The following is a 20,437-nucleotide window of genomic DNA, read 5'->3' on the forward strand; positions in this document are numbered from 1 at the left end:
CTGGATTGTGACGTCACAGAATGCATTGTGACGTCATAGAATGGATTGTGACGTCACAGAAGGGATTATGACATCACAGAATGGATTGTGACGCGAGGGGATTGTGACGTCACACTTTGGATTGTGACGTCACAGAATGGAATGTGACGTCACAGAATGGAATGTGACGTCACAGAATGGATTGGGGGTGTAAGAAAGGATTGTGACGTCACACTTTGGATTGTGACGTCACAGAACGCATTGTGACGTCACAGCATGTATTGTGGGGTGTCAGACTGGATTGTGACGTCACAGAATGCATTGTGACGTCACAGAATGCATTGTGACGTCACAGAATGGATTGTGGGGTGTCAGACTGGATTGTGACGTCACAGAATCCATTGTGACGTCATAGCATGGATTGTGACGTCACAGAATGGATTGTGACGTCACAGAAGGGATTTTGACGCGAGGGGATTGTGACGTCACACTTTGGATTGTGACGTCACAGAATGCATTGTGACGTCACAGAATGGATTGTGGGGTGTCAGACTGGATTGTGACGTCACAGAATGCATTGTGACGTCACAGAAGGGATTGTGATGTCACAGAAGGGATTGTGACATCATCGAATGTATTGTGACGCGAGGGGTTTGTGATGTCACACTTTGGATTGTGACGTCAGAGAATGTATTGTGACGTCACAGAATGCATTGTTGGGTGTCAGACTGGATTGAGACGTCACAGAATGCATTGTGACGTCATAGAATGGATTGTGACGTCACAGAATGGATTGTGACGTCACACTTTGGGTTGTGACGTCACAGAATGTATTGTGACGTCACAGAATGGATTGTGGGGTGTCAGAATGCATTGTGGTGTGTCAGAATGGATTGTGACGTCACAGAATGCATTGTGACGTCACACTTTGGATTGTGACGTCACAGAATGCATTGTGACGTCACAGAATGGATTGTGACGTCACACTTTGGATTGTGACGTCACAGAATGGATTGTGACGTCACAGAATGGATTGTGGGGTGTCAGACTGGATTGTGGGGTGTCAGACTGGATTGTGACATCACAGAATTCATTGTGACGTCTCAGAATGTATTGTGACGTCACAGAATGCATTGTGGTGTGTCAGAATGGATTGTGACGTCACAGAATGCATTGTGACGTCACACTTTGGATTGTGACGTCACAGAATGCATTGTGACGTCACAGAATGGATTGTGACGTCACACTTTGGATTGTGACGTCACAGAATGCATTGTGACGTCACAGAATGGATTGTGGGGTGTCAGAATGGATTCTGACGTCACACTTGGGATTGTGACGTCACACTTTGGATTGTGACGTCACAGAACGCATTGTGACGTCACAGAATGTATTGTGGTGTGTCAGACTTGATTGTGACGTCACAGAATGCATTGTGACGTCACAGAATGGATTGTGACGTCACACTTTGGATTGTGACGTCACAGAAGGGATTGTGACGTCACAGAATGGATTGTGGGGTGTCAGAATGGATTGTGACGTCACACTTTGGATTGTGACGTCACAGAATGCATTGTGACGTCACAGAATGCATTGTGGTGTGTCAGAATGGATTGTGACGTCACAGAACGCATTGTGACGTCACACTTTGGATTGTGACCTCACAGAATGCATTGTGACGTCACAGAATGGATTGTGGGGTGTTAGACTGGATTGTGACGTCACAGAATGCATTGTGACGTCACAGAATGGATTGTGGGGTGTCAGAATGGATTGTGACGTCACACTTTGGATTGTGACGTCACAGAATGCATTGTGACTTCACAGAATGTATTGTGGGGTGTCAGAATGGATTCTGACGTCACACTTGGGATTGTGACGTCACACTTTGGATTGTGACGTCACAGAACGCATTGTGACGTCACAGAATGTATTGTGGGGTGTCAGACTGGATTGTGACGTCACAGAATGTATTGTGACGTCACAGAAGGGATTGTGACATCATCGAATGGATTGTGACGCGAGGGGGTTGTGACGTCACACTTTGGATTGTGACGTCACAGAAGGGATTGTGACGTCACAGAATGGATTGTGACGCGAGGGGATTGTGACGTCACACTTTGGATTGTGACCTCACAGAATGCATTGTGACGTCACAGAATGGATTGTGACGCGAGGGGATTGTGACGTCACACTTTGGATTGTGACCTCACAGAATGCATTGTGACGTCACAGAATGGATTGTGGGGTGTCAGACTGGATTGTGACGTCACAGAATGCATTGTGACGTCATAGAATGGATTGTGACGTCACAGAAGGGATTATGACATCACAGAATGGATTGTGACGCGAGTGGATTGTGACGTCACACTTTGGATTGTGACGTCACAGAATGGAATGTGACGTCACAGAATGGAATGTGACGTCACAGAATGGATTGGGGGTGTAAGAAAGGATTGTGACGTCACACTTTGGATTGTGACGTCACAGAACGCATTGTGACGTCACAGAATGGATTGTGGGGTGTCAGAATGGATTGTGACGTCACACTTTGGATTGTGACGTCACAGAATGCATTGAGACGTCACAGAATGCATTGTGGTGTGTCAGAATGGATTGTGACGTCACAGAATATATTGTGACGTCACACTTTGGATTGTGACGTCACAGAATGGATTGGGGGTGTAAGAATGGATTTTGACGTCACACTTTGGATTGTGACGTCACAGAATGCATTGTGACGTCAAAGAATGCATTGTGGTGTGTCAGAATGGATTGTGACGTCACAGAATGCATTGTGACATCACAGAATGTATTCTGATGCGAGGGGATTGTGACGTCACACTTTGGATTGTGACGTCACAGAATGTATTGTGACGTCACAGAATGCATTGTGACGTCACAGAATGGATTGTGACGTCACAGAAGGGATTGTGACATCATCGGATGGATTGTGACACGAGGGGATTGTGACGTCACACTTTGGATTGTGACGTCACAGAATGCATTGTGACGTCACAGAATGGATTGTGGGGTGTCAGACTGGATTGTGACGTCACAGAATGCATTTTGACGTCATAGAATGGATTGTGATGTCACAGAAGGGGTTGTGACATCTAAAAATGGATTGTGATGCGAGGGGATTGTGACGTCACACTTTGGATTGTGACGTCACAGAATGGATTGTGGGGTGTCAGACTGGATTGTGACGTCACAGAATGCATTTTGACGTCATAGAATGGATTGTGATGTCACAGAAGGGGTTGTGACATCTAAAAATGGATTGTGATGCGAGGGGATTGTGACGTCACACTTTGGATTGTGACGTCACAGAATGCATTGTGACGTCACAGAATGGATGGTGGGGTATCAGACTGTATTGTGACGTCACACTTTGGATTGTGACGTCACAGAATGCATTGTGACGTCACAGAATGGATTGTGGGGTGTCAGAATGGATTGTGACGTCACAGAATGCATTGTGACGTCACACTTTGGATTGTGACGTCACAGAATGCATTGTGACGTCACAGAATGGATTGTGACGTCACACTTTGGATTGTGACGTCACAGAATGTATTGTGACGTCACAGAAGGGATTGTGACGTCACAGAATGGATTGTGACGTCACAGAATGGATTGTGACGCGAGCGGATTGTGACGTCACACTTTGGATTGTGACCTCACAGAATGCATTGTGACGTCACAGAATGTATTGTGGGGTGTTAGACTGGATTGTGACGTCACAGAATGCATTGTGACGTCACAGAATGGATTGTGGGGTGTCAGAATGGATTGTGACGTCACAGAATGCATTGTGACGTCACACTTTGGATTGTGACGTCACAGAATGCATTGTGACGTCACAGAATGGATTGTGACGTTACAGAATGCATTGTGACTTCACAGAATGGATTGTGATGTCACAGAATGGATTGAGACATCATCGGATGGATTGTGACGCGAGGGGATTGTGACGTCACACTTTGGATTGTGACCTCACAGAATGCATTCTGACGTCACACTTTGGATTGTGACCTCACAGAATGCATTGTGACGTCACAGAATGCATTGTGACGTCACAGAAGGGATTGTGACGTCACAGAATGGATTGTGACGCGAGGGGTTTGTGACGTCACACTTTGGATTGTCACCTCACAGAATGCATTGTGACGTCACAGAATGGATTGTGGGGTGTCAGACTGGATTGTGACGTCACAGAATGCATTGTGACGTCATAGAATGGATTGTGACGCGAGGGGATTGTGACGTCACACTTTGGATTGTGACGTCACAGAATGCATTGTGACGTCACAGAATTGATTGTGGGGTGTCAGGCTGGATTGTGACGTCACAGAATGCATTGTGACGTCATAGAATGGATTGTGACGTCACAGACGGGATTATGACATCACAGAATGGATTGTGGGTTGTCAGAATGGATTGTGACATCACACTTTGGATTGTGACGTCACAGAATGGAATGTGACGTCACAGAATGGAATGTGACGTCACAGAATGGATTGGGGGTGTAAGAAAGGATTGTGACGTCACACTTTGGATTGTGACGTCACAGAATGTATTGTGACGTCACAGAATGGATTGTGGGGTGTCAGAATGGATTGTGACGTCACACTTTGGATTGTGACGTCACAGAATGCATTGAGACGTCACAGAATGCATTGTGGTGTGTCAGAATGGATTGTGACGTCACAGAATATATTGTGACGTCACACTTTGGATTGTGACGTCACAGAATGCATTGTGACGTCACAGAATGGATTGTGACGTCACACTTTGGATTGTGACGTCACAGAATGTATTGTGACGTCACAGAATGCATTGTGACGTCACAGAATGGATTGTGACGTCACAGAAGGGATTGTGACGTCACAGAATGGATTGTGACGCGAGGGGATTGTGACGTCACACTTTGGATTGTGACGTCACAGAATGCATTGTGACGTCACAGAATTGATTGTGGGGTGTCAGGCTGGATTGTGACGTCACAGAATGCATTGTGACGTCATAGAATGGATTGTGACGTCACAGACGGGATTATGACATCACAGAATGGATTGTGGGTTGTCAGAATGGATTGTGACATCACACTTTGGATTGTGACGTCACAGAATGCATTGTGACGTCACAGAATGGATTCGGGGTGTAAGAATGGATTTTGACGTCACACTTTGGATTGTGACGTCACACTTTGGATTGTGACCTCACAGAATGCATTGTGACGTCACAGAATGGATTGTGGGGTGTCAGAATGGATTGTGACGTCACACTTTGGATTGTGACGTCACAGAATGCATTGTGACTTCACAGAATGGATTGTGGGGTGTCAGAATGGATTGTGACGTCACACTTTGGATTGTGACGTCACAGAATGCATTGTGACGTCACAGAATGCATTGTGGTGTGTCAGAATGGATTGTGGCGTCACAGAATGCATTGAGACGTCACAGAATGCATTGTGACGTCACACTTTGGATTGTGACGTCACAGAATGCATTGTGACGTCACACTTTGGATTGTGACGTCACAGAATGTATTGTGACGTCACAGAATGCATTGTGACGTCACAGAATGGATTGTGACGTCACAGAATGGATTGTGACGCGAGCGGATTGTGACGTCACACTTTGGATTGTGACCTCACAGAATGCATTGTGACGTCACAGAAGGGATTGTGACGTCACATAATGCATTGTGACATCACAGAATGGATTGTGATGCGAGGGGATTGTGACGTCACACTTTGGATTGTGACGTCACAGAATGCATTGTGACGTCACAGAATGGATTGTGGGGTGTCAGACTGGATTGTGACGTCACAGAATGCATTGTGACCTCATAGAATGGATTGTGACGTCACAGAAGGGATTATGACGTCACAGAATGGATTGTGGGGTGTCACAATGGATTGTGACGTCACACTTTGGATTGTGAAGTCACAGAATGCATTGTGACGTCACAGAATGCATTGTGGTGTGTCAGAATGGATTGTGACGTCACAGAATGCATTGTGACGTCACACTTTGGATTGTGACTTCACAGAATGCATTGTGACGTCACAGAATGGATTGTGACGTCACACTTTGGATTGTGACGTCACAGAAGGGATTGTGACGTCACAGAATGGATTGTGGGGTGTCAGAATGGATTGTGACGTCACACTTTGGATTGTGACGTCACAGAATGCATTGTGACCTCACAGAATGCATTGTGGTGTGTCAGAATGGATTGTGACGTCACAGAACGCATTGTGACGTCACACTTTGGATTGTGACCTCACAGAATGCATTGTGACGTCACAGAATGGATTGTGGGGTGTTAGACTGGATTGTGACGTCACAGAATGCATTGTGACGTCACAGAATGGATTGTGGGGTGTCAGAATGGATTGTGACGTCACACTTTGGATTGTGACGTCACAGAATGCATTGTGACTTCACAGAATGGATTGTGGGGTGTCAGAATGGATTCTGACGTCACACTTGGGATTGTGACGTCACACTTTGGATTGTGACGTCAAAGAACGCATTGTGACGTCACAGAATGTATTGTGGGGTGTCAGACTGGATTGTGACGTCACAGAATGTATTGTGACGTCACAGAAGGGATTGTGACATCATCGAATGGATTGTGACGCGAGGGGGTTGTGACGTCACACTTTGGATTGTGACGTCACAGAAGGGATTGTGACGTCACAGAATGGATTGTGACGCGAGGGGATTGTGACGTCACACTTTGGATTGTGACCTCACAGAATGCATTGTGACGTCACAGAATGGATTGTGACGCGAGGGGATTGTGACGTCACACTTTGGATTGTGACCTCACAGAATGCATTGTGACGTCACAGAATGGATTGTGGGGTGTCAGACTGGATTGTGACGTCACAGAATGCATTGTGACGTCATAGAATGGATTGTGACGTCACAGAAGGGATTATGACATCACAGAATGGATTGTGACGCGAGTGGATTGTGACGTCACACTTTGGATTGTGACGTCACAGAATGGAATGTGACGTCACAGAATGGAACGTGACGTCACAGAATGGATTGTGGGTGTAAGAAAGGATTGTGACGTCACACTTTGGATTGTGACGTCACAGAACGCATTGTGACGTCACAGAATGGATTGTGGGGTGTCAGAATGGATTGTGACGTCACACTTTGGATTGTGACGTCACAGAATGCATTGTGACGTCACAGAATGCATTGTGACGTCATAGAATGGATTGTGACGTCACAGAAGGGATTATGACATCACAGAATGGATTGTGACGCGAGTGGATTGTGACGTCACACTTTGGATTGTGACGTCACAGAATGGAATGTGACGTCACAGAATTGATTGTGACGTCACAGAATGGATTGGGGGTGTAAGAATGGATTGTGACGTCACACTTTGGATTGTGACGTCACAGAATGCATTGTGACGTCACAGAATGGATTGTGGGGTGTCAGACTGGATTGTGACGTCACAGAATGCATTGTGACGTCACAGAAGGGATTGTGATGTCACAGAAGGGATTGTGACATCATCGAATGTATTGTGACGCGAGGAGTTTGTGATGTCACACTTTGGATTGTGACGTCAGAGAATGTAATTGTGACGTCACAGAATGCATTGTTGGGTGTCAGACTGGATTGGGACGTCACAGAATGCATTGTGACGTCATAGAACTGATTGTAATGTCACAGAAGGGATTATGACATCACAGAATGGATTGTGGGGTGTCAGAATGGATTGTGACGTCACACTTTGGGTTGTGACGTCACAGAATGCATTGTGACTTCACAGAATGTATTGTGGGGTGTCAGAATGGATTGTGACGTCACACTTGGGATTGTGACGTCACACTTTGGATTGTGACGTCACAGAAGGCATTGTGACGTCACAGAATGTATTGTGGGGTGTCAGACTGGATTGTGACGTCACAGAATGGATTGTGACGTCACAGAAGGGATTGTGACATCATCGAATGGATTGTGACGCGAGGGGGTTGTGACGTCACACTTTGGATTGTGACGTCACAGAAGGGATTGTGACGTCACAGAATGGATTGTGACGTGAGGGGATTGTGACGTCACACTTTGGATTGTGACGTCAGAGAATGGATTGTGACGTTACAGAAGGGATTGTGACATCATCGAATGAATTGTGACGCGAGGGGTTTGTGATGTCACACTTTGGATTGTGGTGTCACAGAATGTATTGTGACGTCGCAGAATGGATTGGTGGGTCTCAGACTGGATTGTGACGTCACAGAATCCATTGTGACGTCATAGCATGGATTGTGACGTCACAGAATGGATTGTGACGTCACAGAATTTATTTTGATGCGCGGGAATTGTGACGTCACACTTTCGATTGTGACGTCACAGAATGCATTGTGACGTCACAGAATGGATTGTGGGGTGTCAGACTGGATTGTGACGTCACAGAATGCATTGTGACGTCACAGAATGGATTGTGATGTCACAGAAGGGATTGTGACATCATCGAATGTATTGTGACGCGAGGGATTTGTGATGTCACACTTTGGATTGTGACGTCAGAGAATGTATTGTGACGTCACAGAATGCATTGGTGGGTGTCAGACTGGATTGTGACGTCACAGAATGCATTGTGACGTCACAGAATGCATTGTGACGTCTCAGAATGTATTGTGACGTCACAGAATGGATTGTGGCGTGAGGGTTTGTGACGTCACACTTTGGATTGTGACGTCACAGAATGCATTGTGACGTCACAGAATGGATTGTGGGGTGTCAGATTGGATTGTGACGTCACAGAATGCATTGTGACGTCACAGAAGGGATTGTGATGTCACAGAAGGGATTGTGACATCATCGAATGGATTGTGATGCGAGGGGATTGTGACGTCACACTTTGGATTGTGACGTCACAGAATGCATTGTGACGTCACAGAATGGATTGTGGGGTGTCAGAATGGATTCTGACGTCACACTTTGGATTGTGACGTCACAGAATGGATTTTGACGTCACAGAATGGATTGTGGTGTGTCAGAATGGATTGTGACGTCACAGAATGCATTGTGATGTCACACTTTGGATTGTGACGTCACAGAATGCATTGTGACGTCACAGAATGGATTGTGACGTCACACTTTGGATCGTGACGTCACAGAATGTATTGTGACGTCACAGAATGCATTGTGACGTCACAGAATGGATTGTGATGTCACAGAATGGATTGTGACGCGAGGGGATTGTGACGTCACACTTTGGATTGTGACGTCACAGAATGCATTGTGACGTCACAGAATGGATTGTGGGGTGTCAGGCTGGATTGTGACGTCACAGAATGCATTGTGACGTCATAGAATGGATTGTGATGTCTCAGAACGGATTGAGACATTACAGAATGGATTGTGATGCGATCTGATTGTGACGTCACACTTTGGATTGTGACCTCACAGAATGCATTGTGACGTCACACTTTGGATTGTGACCTCACAGAATGCATTGTGACGTCACAGAATGCATTGTGACGTCACAGAAGGGATTGTGACATCATCGAATGGATTGTGACGCGAGGGGTTTGTGATGTCACACTTTGGATTGTGATGTCACAGAATGTATTGTGACGTCACAGAATGGATTGTGACGTCACAGAATGGATTTTGACGCGAGGGGATTGTGACGTCACACTTGGGATTGTGACCTCACAGAATGCATTGTGACGTCACAGAATGCATTGGTGGGTGTCAGACTGGGTTGTGACGTCACAGAATGCATTGTGACGTCACAGAATGTATTGTGACGTCACAGAAGGGATTGTGACATCATCGAATGGATTGTGACGCGAGGGGATTGTGACGTCAAACTTTCGATTGTGACGTCACAGAATGCATTGTGACGTCACAGAATGGATTGTGGGGTGTCAGACTGGATTGTGACGTCACAGAATGCATTGTGATGTCACAGAATGGATTGTGACGTCACAGAATGGATTTTGACACGAGGGGATTGTGACGTCACACTTTGGATTGTGACGTCACAGAATGCATTGTGACGTCACAGAATGGATTGTGGGGTGTCAGACTGGATTGTGACGTCACAGAATGCATTGTGACGTCACAGAAGGGATTGTGATGTCACAGAAGGGATTGTGACATCATCGAATGTATTGTGACGCGAGGGGTTTGTGATGTCACACTTTGGATTGTGACGTCAGAGAATGTAATTGTGACGTCACAGAATGCATTGTTGGGTGTCAGACTGGATTGTGACGTCACAGAATGCATTGTGACGTCATAGAACTGATTGTAATGTCACAGAAGGGATTATGACATCACAGAATGGATTGTGGGGTGTCAGAATGGATTGTGACGTCACACTTTGGGTTGTGACGTCACAGAATGCATTGTGACTTCACAGAATATATTGTGGGGTGTCAGAATGGATTGTGACGTCACACTTGGGATTGTGACGTCACACTTTGGATTGTGACGTCACAGAAGGCATTGTGACGTCACAGAATGTATTGTGGGGTGTCAGACTGGATTGTGACGTCACAGAATGGATTGTGACGTCACAGAAGGGATTGTGACATCATCGAATGGATTGTGACGCGAGGGGGTTGTGACGTCACACTTTGGATTGTGACGTCACAGAAGGGATTGTGACGTCACAGAATGGATTGTGACGTGAGGGGATTGTGACGTCACACTTTGGATTGTGACGTCAGAGAATGGATTGTGACGTTACAGAAGGGATTGTGACATCATCGAATGAATTGTGACGCGAGGGGTTTGTGATGTCACACTTTGGATTGTGATGTCACAGAATGTATTGTGACGTCGCAGAATGGATTGGTGGGTCTCAGACTGGATTGTCACGTCACAGAATCCATTGTGACGTCATAGCATGGATTGTGACGTCACAGAATGGATTGTGACGTCACAGAATTTATTTTGATGCGCGGGAATTGTGACGTCACACTTTGGATTGTGACGTCACAGAATGCATTGTGACGTCACAGAATGGATTGTGGGGTGTCAGACTGGATTGTGACGTCACAGAATGCATTGTGACGTCACAGAATGGATTGTGATGTCACAGAAGGGATTGTGACATCATCGAATGTATTGTGACGCGAGGGGTTTGTGATGTCACACTTTGGATTGTGACGTCAGAGAATGTATTGTGACGTCACAGAATGCATTGGTGGGTGTCAGACTGGATTGTGACGTCACAGAATGCATTGTGACGTCACAGAATGCATTGTGACGTCTCAGAATGTATTGTGACGTCACAGAATGGATTGTGGCGTGAGGGTTTGTGACGTCACACTTTGGATTGTGACGTCACAGAATGCATTGTGACGTCACAGAATGGATTGTGGGGTGTCAGATTGGATTGTGACGTCACAGAATGCATTGTGACGTCACAGAAGGGATTGTGATGTCACAGAAGGGATTGTGACATCATCGAATGGATTGTGATGCGAGGGGATTGTGACGTCACACTTTGGATTGTGACGTCACAGAATGCATTGTGACGTCACAGAATGGATTGTGGGGTGTCAGAATGGATTCTGACGTCACACTTTGGATTGTGACGTCACAGAATGCATTGTGACGTCACAGAATGCATTGTGGTGTGTCAGAATGGATTGTGACGTCACAGAATGCATTGTGATGTCACACTTTGGATTGTGACGTCACAGAATGCATTGTGACGTCACAGAATGGATTGTGACGTCACACTTTGGATCGTGACGTCACAGAATGTATTGTGACGTCACAGAATGCATTGTGACGTCACAGAATGGATTGTGATGTCACAGAATGGATTGTGACGCGAGGGGATTGTGACGTCACACTTTGGATTGTGACGTCACAGAATGCATTGTGACGTCACAGAATGGATTGTGGGGTGTCAGAATGGATTGTGACGTCACACTTTGGATTGTGACGTCACACTTTGGATTGTGACCTCACAGAATGCATTGTGACGTCACAGAATGCATTGGTGGGTGTCAGACTGGGTTGTGACGTCACAGAATGCATTGTGACGTCATAGAATGGATTGTGATGTCACAGAAGGGGTTGTGACATCTAAAAATGGATTGTGATGCGAGGGGATTGTGACGTCACACTTTGGATTGTGACGTCACAGAATGCATTGTGACGTCACAGAATGTATTGTGGGGTGTCAGAATGGATTGTGACGTCACAGAATGCATTGTGACGTCACACTTTGGATTGTGACGTCACAGAATGGATTGTGGGATGTCAGAATGGATTGTGACGTCACAGAATGCATTGTGACGTCACACTTTGGATTGTGACGTCACAGAATGCATTGTGACGTCACAGAATGGATTGTGACGTCACACTTTGGATTGTGACGTCACAGAATGTATTGTGACGTCACAGAATGCATTGTGACGTCACAGAATGGATTGTGACTTCACAGAATGGATTGTGGGGTGTTAGACTGGATTGTGACGTCACAGAATGCATTGTGACGTCACAGAATGCATTGTGACGTCACAGAATGCATTGTGGTGTGTCAGAATGGATTGTGACGTCACAGAATGCATTGTGACGTCACACTTTGGATTGTGACGTCACAGAATCCACTGTGACGTCATAGCATGGATTGTGACGTCACAGAATGGATTGTGACGTCACAGAAGGGATTTTGAGGCGAGGGGATTGTGACGTCACACTTTGGATTGTGACGTCACAGAATGCATTGTGACGTCACAGAATGGATTGTGGGGTGTCAGACTGGATTGTGACGTCACAGAATGCATTGTGACGTCACAGAATGCATTGTGGTGTGTCAGAATGGATTGTGATGTCACAGAATGCATTGTGACGTCACACTTTGGATTGTGACGTCTCAGAATGGATTGTGACGTTACAGAAGGGATTGTGACATCATCGAATGGATTGTGACGCGAGGGGTTTGTGATGTCACACTTTGGATTGTGATGTCACAGAATGTATTGTGACGTCGCAGAATGGATTGGTGGGTCTCAGACTGGATTGTCACGTCACAGAATCCATTGTGACGTCATAGCATGGATTGTGACGTCGGAGAATGGATTGTGACGTCACAGAATGGATTGTGACGTCACAGAATGGATTTTGACGCGAGGGGATTGTGACGTCACACTTGGGATTGTGACCTCACAGAATGCATTGTGACGTCACAGAATGCATTGGTGGGTGTCAGACTGGGTTGTGACGTCACAGAATGCATTGTGACGTCACAGAATGTATTGTGACGTCACAGAAGGGATTGTGACATCATCGAATGGATTGTGACGCGAGGGGATTGTGACGTCAAACTTTCGATTGTGACGTCACAGAATGCATTGTGACGTCACAGAATGGATTGTGGGGTGTCAGACTGGATTGTGACGTCACAGAATGCATTGTGATGTCACAGAATGGATTGTGACGTCACAGAATGGATTTTGACACGAGGGGATTGTGACGTCACACTTTGGATTGTGACGTCACAGAATGCATTGTGACGTCACAGAATGGATTGTGGGGTGTCAGACTGGATTGTGACGTCACAGAATGCATTGTGACGTCACAGAAGGGATTGTGATGTCACAGAAGGGATTGTGACATCATCGAATGTATTGTGACGCGAGGAGTTTGTGATGTCACACTTTGGATTGTGACGTCAGAGAATGTAATTGTGACGTCACAGAATGCATTGTTGGGTGTCAGACTGGATTGTGACGTCACAGAATGCATTGTGACGTCATAGAACTGATTGTAATGTCACAGAAGGGATTATGACATCACAGAATGGATTGTGGGGTGTCAGAATGGATTGTGACGTCACACTTTGGGTTGTGACGTCACAGAATGCATTGTGACTTCACAGAATGTATTGTGGGGTGTCAGAATGGATTGTGACGTCACACTTGGGATTGTGACGTCACACTTTGGATTGTGACGTCACAGAAGGCATTGTGACGTCACAGAATGTATTGTGGGGTGTCAGACTGGATTGTGACGTCACAGAATGGATTGTGACGTCACAGAAGGGATTGTGACATCATCGAATGGATTGTGACGCGAGGGGGTTGTGACGTCACACTTTGGATTGTGACGTCACAGAAGGGATTGTGACGTCACAGAATGGATTGTGACGTGAGGGGATTGTGACGTCACACTTTGGATTGTGACGTCAGAGAATGGATTGTGACGTTACAGAAGGGATTGTGACATCATCGAATGAATTGTGACGCGAGGGGTTTGTGATGTCACACTTTGGATTGTGATGTCACAGAATGTATTGTGACGTCGCAGAATGGATTGGTGGGTCTCAGACTGGATTGTCACGTCACAGAATCCATTGTGACGTCATAGCATGGATTGTGACGTCACAGAATGGATTGTGACGTCACAGAATTTATTTTGATGCGCGGGAATTGTGATGTCACACTTTGGATTGTGACGTCACAGAATGCATTGTGACGTCACAGAATGGATTGTGGGGTGTCAGACTGGATTGTGACGTCACAGAATGCATTGTGACGTCACAGAATGGATTGTGATGTCACAGAAGGGATTGTGACATCATCGAATGTATTGTGACGCGAGGGGTTTGTGATGTCACACTTTGGATTGTGACGTCAGAGAATGTATTGTGACGTCACAGAATGCATTGGTGGGTGTCAGACTGGATTGTGACGTCACAGAATGCATTGTGACGTCACAGAATGCATTGTGACGTCTCAGAATGTATTGTGACGTCACAGAATGGATTGTGGCGTGAGGGTTTGTGACGTCACACTTTGGATTGTGACGTCACAGAATGCATTGTGACGTCACAGAATGGATTGTGGGGTGTCAGATTGGATTGTGACGTCACAGAATGCATTGTGACGTCACAGAAGGGATTGTGATGTCACAGAAGGGATTGTGACATCATCGAATGGATTGTGATGCGAGGGGATTGTGACGTCACACTTTGGATTGTGACGTCACAGAATGCATTGTGACGTCACAGAATGGATTGTGGGGTGTCAGAATGGATTCTGACGTCACACTTTGGATTGTGACGTCACAGAATGCATTGTGACGTCACAGAATGCATTGTGGTGTGTCAGAATGGATTGTGACGTCACAGAATGCATTGTGATGTCACACTTTGGATTGTGACGTCACAGAATGCATTGTGACGTCACAGAATGGATTGTGACGTCACACTTTGGATCGTGACGTCACAGAATGTATTGTGACGTCACAGAATGCATTGTGACGTCACAGAATGGATTGTGATGTCACAGAATGGATTGTGACGCGAGGGGATTGTGACGTCACACTTTGGATTGTGACGTCACAGAATGCATTGTGACGTCACAGAATGGATTGTGGGGTGTCAGGCTGGATTGTGACGTCACAGAATACATTGTGACGTCATAGAATGGATTGTGATGTCTCAGAACGGATTGAGACATTACAGAATGGATTGTGATGCGATCTGATTGTGACGTCACACTTTGGATTGTGACCTCACAGAATGCATTGTGACGTCACACTTTGGATTGTGACCTCACAGAATGCATTGTGACGTCACAGAATGCATTGTGACGTCACAGAAGGGATTGTGACATCATCGAATGGATTGTGACGCGAGGGGATTGTGACGTCAAACTTTCGATTGTGACGTCACAGAATGCATTGTGACGTCACAGAATGGATTGTGGGGTGTCAGACTGGATTGTGACGTCACAGAATGCATTTTGACGTCATAGAATGGATTGTGATGTCACAGAAGGGGTTGTGACATCTAAAAATGGATTGTGATGCGAGGGGATTGTGACGTCACACTTTGGATTGTGACGTCACAGAATGCATTGTGACGTCACAGAATGGATTGTGGGGTGTCAGACTGGATTGTGACGTCACAGAATGCATTTTGACGTCATAGAATGGATTGTGATGTCACAGAAGGGGTTGTGACATCTAAAAATGGATTGTGATGCGAGGGGATTGTGACGTCACACTTTGGATTGTGACGTCACAGAATGCATTGTGACGTCACAGAATGGATTGTGGGGTGTCAGAATGGATTCTGACGTCACACTTTGGATTGTGACGTCACAGAATGCATTGTGACGTCACAGAATGCATTGTGGTGTGTCAGAATGGATTGTGACGTCACAGAATGCATTGTGATGTCACACTTTGGATTGTGACGTCACAGAATGCATTGTGACGTCACAGAATGGATTGTGACGTCACACTTTGGATCGTGACGTCACAGAATGTATTGTGACGTCACAGAATGCATTGTGACGTCACAGAATGGATTGTGATGTCACAGAATGGATTGTGACGCGAGGGGATTGTGACGTCACACTTTGGATTGTGACGTCACAGAATGCATTGTGACGTCACAGAATGGATTGTGGGGTGTCAGGCTGGATTGTGACGTCACAGAATGCATTGTGACGTCATAGAATGGATTGTGATGTCTCAGAACGGATTGAGACATTACAGAATGGATTGTGATGCGATCTGATTGTGACGTCACACTTTGGATTGTGACCTCACAGAATGCATTGTGACGTCACACTTTGGATTGTGACCTCACAGAATGCATTGTGACGTCACAGAATGCATTGTGACGTCACAGAAGGGATTGTGACATCATCGAATGGATTGTGACGCGAGGGGATTGTGACGTCAAACTTTCGATTGTGACGTCACAGAATGCATTGTGACGTCACAGAATGGATTGTGGGGTGTCAGACTGGATTGTGACGTCACAGAATGCATTTTGACGTCATAGAATGGATTGTGATGTCACAGAAGGGGTTGTGACATCTAAAAATGGATTGTGATGCGAGGGGATTGTGACGTCACACTTTGGATTGTGACGTCACAGAATGCATTGTGACGTCACAGAATGGATTGTGGGGTGTCAGACTGGATTGTGACGTCACAGAATGCATTTTGACGTCATAGAATGGATTGTGATGTCACAGAAGGGGTTGTGACATCTAAAAATGGATTGTGATGCGAGGGGATTGTGACGTCACACTTTGGATTGTGACGTCACAGAATGCATTGTGACGTCACAGAATGGATGGTGGGGTATCAGACTGTATTGTGACGTCACACTTTGGATTGTGACGTCACAGAATGCATTGTGACGTCACAGAATGGATTGTGGGGTGTCAGAATGGATTGTGACGTCACACTTTGGATTGTGACGTCACAGAATGCATTGTGACGTCACAGAATGCATTGTGGTGTGTCAGAATGGATTGTGACGTCACAGAATGCATTGTGATGTCACACTTTGGATTGTGACGTCACAGAATGCATTGTGACGTCACAGAATGGATTGTGACGTCACACTTTGGATCGTGACGTCACAGAATGTATTGTGACGTCACAGAATGCATTGTGACGTCACAGAATGGATTGTGATGTCACAGAATGGATTGTGACGCGAGGGGATTGTGACGTCACACTTTGGATTGTGACGTCACAGAATGCATTGTGACGTCACAGAATGGATTGTGGGGTGTCAGGCTGGATTGTGACGTCACAGAATGCATTGTGACGTCATAGAATGGATTGTGATGTCTCAGAACGGATTGAGACATTACAGAATGGATTGTGATGCGATCTGATTGTGACGTCACACTTTGGATTGTGACCTCACAGAATGCATTGTGACGTCACACTTTGGATTGTGACCTCACAGAATGCATTGTGACGTCACAGAATGCATTGTGACGTCACAGAAGGGATTGTGACATCATCGAATGGATTGTGACGCGAGGGGATTGTGACGTCAAACTTTCGATTGTGACGTCACAGAATGCATTGTGACGTCACAGAATGGATTGTGGGGTGTCAGACTGGATTGTGACGTCACAGAATGCATTTTGACGTCATAGAATGGATTGTGATGTCACAGAAGGGGTTGTGACATCTAAAAATGGATTGTGATGCGAGGGGATTGTGACGTCACACTTTGGATTGTGACGTCACAGAATGCATTGTGACGTCACAGAATGGATTGTGGGGTGTCAGACTGGATTGTGACGTCACAGAATGCATTTTGACGTCATAGAATGGATTGTGATGTCACAGAAGGGGTTGTGACATCTAAAAATGGATTGTGATGCGAGGGGATTGTGACGTCACACTTTGGATTGTGACGTCACAGAATGCATTGTGACGTCACAGAATGGATGGTGGGGTATCAGACTGTATTGTGGCGTCACACTTTGGATTGTGACGTCACAGAATGCATTGTGACGTCACAGAATGGATTGTGGGGTGTCAGAATGGATTGTGACGTCACAGAATGCATTGTGACGTCACACTTTGGATTGTGACGTCACAGAATGCATTGTGACGTCACAGAATGGATTGTGACGTCACACTTTGGATTGTGACGTCACAGAATGTATTGTGACGTCACAGAAGGGATTGTGACGTCACAGAATGGATTGTGACGTCACAGAATGGATTGTGACGCGAGCGGATTGTGACGTCACACTTTGGATTGTGACCTCACAGAATGCATTGTGACGTCACAGAATGTATTGTGGGGTGTTAGACTGGATTGTGACGTCACAGAATGCATTGTGACGTCACAGAATGGATTGTGGGGTGTCAGAATGGATTGTGACGTCACAGAATGCATTGTGACGTCACACTTTGGATTGTGACGTCACAGAATGCATTGTGACGTCACAGAATGGATTGTGACGTTACAGAATGCACTGTGACTTCACAGAATGGATTGTGATGTCACAGAATGGATTGAGACATCATCGGATGGATTGTGACGCGAGGGGTTTGTGACGTCACACTTTGGATTGTGACCTCACAGAATGCATTCTGACGTCACACTTTGGATTGTGACCTCACAGAATGCATTGTGACGTCACAGAATGGATTGTGACGCGAGGGGTTTGTGACGTCACACTTTGGATTGTCACCTCACAGAATGCATTGTGACGTCACAGAATGGATTGTGGGGTGTCAGACTGGATTGTGACGTCACAGAATGCATTGTGACGTCATAGAATGGATTGTGACGCGAGGGGATTGTGACGTCACACTTTGGATTGTGACGTCACAGAATGCATTGTGACGTCACAGAATTGATTGTGGGGTGTCAGGCTGGATTGTGACGTCACAGAATGCATTGTGACGTCATAGAATGGATTGTGACGTCACAGACGGGATTATGACATCACAGAATGGATTGTGGGTTGTCAGAATGGATTGTGACATCACACTTTGGATTGTGACGTCACAGAATGGAATGTGACGTCACAGAATGGAATGTGACGTCACAGAATGGATTGGGGGTGTAAGAAAGGATTGTGACGTCACACTTTGGATTGTGACGTCACAGAATGTATTGTGACGTCACAGAATGGATTGTGGGGTGTCAGAATGGATTGTGACGTCACACTTTGGATTGTGACGTCACAGAATGCATTGAGACGTCACAGAATGCATTGTGGTGTGTCAGAATGGATTGTGACGTCACAGAATATATTGTGACGTCACACTTTGGATTGTGACGTCACAGAATGCATTGTGACGTCACAGAATGGATTGTGACGTCACACTTTGGATTGTGACGTCACAGAATGTATTGTGACGTCACAGAATGCATTGTGACGTCACAGAATGGATTGTGACGTCACAGAAGGGATTGTGACGTCACAGAATGGATTGTGACGCGAGGGGATTGTGACGTCACACTTTGGATTGTGACGTCACAGAATGCATTGTGACGTCACAGAATTGATTGTGGGGTGTCAGGCTGGATTGTGACGTCACAGAATGCATTGTGACGTCATAGAATGGATTGTGACGTCACAGACGGGATTATGACATCACAGAATGGATTGTGGGTTGTCAGAATGGATTGTGACATCACACTTTGGATTGTGACGTCACAGAATGCATTGTGACGTCACAGAATGGATTCGGGGTGTAAGAATGGATTTTGACGTCACACTTTGGATTGTGACGTCACAGAATGCATTGTGACGTCAAAGAATGCATTGTGGTGTGTCAGAATGGATTGTGACGTCACAGAATGCATTGTGACATCACAGAATGTATTCTGATGCGAGGGGATTGTGACGTCACACTTTGGATTGTGACGTCACAGAATGCATTGTGACGTCACAGAATGGATTGTGGGGTGTTAGACTGGATTGTGACGTCACAGAATGCATTGTGACGTCACAGAAGGGATTGTGACGGCACAGAATGCATTGTGACATCACAGAATGGATTGTGATGCGAGGGGATTGTGATGTCACACTTTGGATTGTGACGTCACAGAATGCATTGTGACGTCACAGAATGGATTGTGGGGTGTCAGAATGGATTGTTACGTCACACTTTGTATTGTGACCTCACAGAATGCATTGCGACTT

This window comes from Gallinula chloropus (genome assembly GCF_964237585.1).
Source record: "Gallinula chloropus genome assembly, contig: HAP1_SCAFFOLD_51, whole genome shotgun sequence".
Taxonomy (NCBI): domain Eukaryota; kingdom Metazoa; phylum Chordata; class Aves; order Gruiformes; family Rallidae; genus Gallinula; species Gallinula chloropus.